The 1,340-nt window shown below is 31.0% G+C and overlaps 1 protein-coding gene and 1 long non-coding RNA gene across 3 annotated transcripts in view; one reads left to right on the plus strand and one right to left on the minus strand.

Moving 5' to 3' along the window:
- The window catches only part of LOC119586245, a 9,801-nt gene that overhangs the window by 6,068 nt on the left and 2,393 nt on the right, over positions 1–1,340 (plus strand). The window lies entirely within an intron of this gene.
- Positions 1–1,340, minus strand: part of LOC119586243 — a gene marked incomplete in the record, with an annotated part of 139,392 nt that overhangs the window by 1,558 nt on the left and 136,494 nt on the right.

Genomic DNA, 1,340 nt, shown 5'->3' on the forward strand with positions numbered 1-1,340 from the left:
GTTTAACTACTACTGCATAATTGATGTGATAATGGCTGCTATACAACACAACTATACTGCAAATGTTCCAAATAAAATCTAATTAGTGCAATATCTGTGACATGCTTTAGTCTAGAATGTACAGCATTTGCTAGAGAAAGTTTAGAGCCACTTAATGAAGTTCCTATATCTTAAATAACCAAAAATATTGCTTCTTGATGCACATTTTGTCAGTTATTATGCAGCACAAGGATGAGCAGAGATGGTAATCACTGACTCCACAACTGACATGAATAGTAGCGGTTCAAGCAGTGGAAGAGGAAAATATGCAGATAAGTACTATATTTAGAACTGTTGGTAAAATTAGTGAAAAGAATTACCACAAAACCTAAACCAGAAGTACAGTTGATAATTGTTAATAAATTCTGTATGAAATTTAAGGAAAATTCAACAGAATAAAAATCATATAACAAATTTATTTTTTCATCTGCATGGTTAACTTAGCTTTAATGGTATCATTCTTCTCCATTTATACATGTTGAAGGTAACTACATCACAAATGACAAAATTTTGGTTAAATGTCAAATGTTACCTCAGCTGTTTCCTCCACTTTTAAGGCAATATTCTCTTACAAAAATGCAAATTTCTTAGTCCAGTTGCCTACACAGCTACACTGCCAATCACTGAGGAAATATTCCCTGATTTCTTGGCAAGATAAAAATTGGCCAAGATGGGATTTTGCGACTTATAATAGTCAGTATATTTGTTTGTACTGTGCTTTTTTTTAAATAGAGAGAATATTCTACTTTGACAGGTAGATACATGTACGTAAAAGTACAATAATTTACACATATGTACACGTCCCAAATGTATATGTACATATGTATACATAATCATATACACAAAATACATGCATATCAAACAAGCAATCACTATTTTGCCCCATGACTAACCTGACCTCATGTCAATCCTATGTTTTTTCGAGAAGGGGTCAGGATTCTTAATATAATATCCTGCATGCCAATAGTCTTACTCAAAACATTAAACAGCATTCTCTTGGTGTAAAGCAATGTCTAATAGGTAAAACAAGAGAATGAATCATGTAAAATTAGCCACAAACATAAATATGTCAAAAAAGGAACACATGGAAACTTGGGAAGAGCATCAAAATAAGCAGTAAATTATAGAATATGGATTTCTTAATTAATAAAAACTTGGTGATTTTTTTTAAGACCCCTAAAACATGATCTTTTTGTCTCTTTTTGATATAACAATTTAAACATTCATGGAAATGTTTAAAATTCAGAAACACTGTTCTATGAATGAAAAGACTTAAAAAAGCATGTTTCAATTATTACTCT

Source organism: Penaeus monodon, chromosome 21 (assembly GCF_015228065.2).
Source record: "Penaeus monodon isolate SGIC_2016 chromosome 21, NSTDA_Pmon_1, whole genome shotgun sequence".
Lineage (NCBI taxonomy): Eukaryota > Metazoa > Arthropoda > Malacostraca > Decapoda > Penaeidae > Penaeus > Penaeus monodon.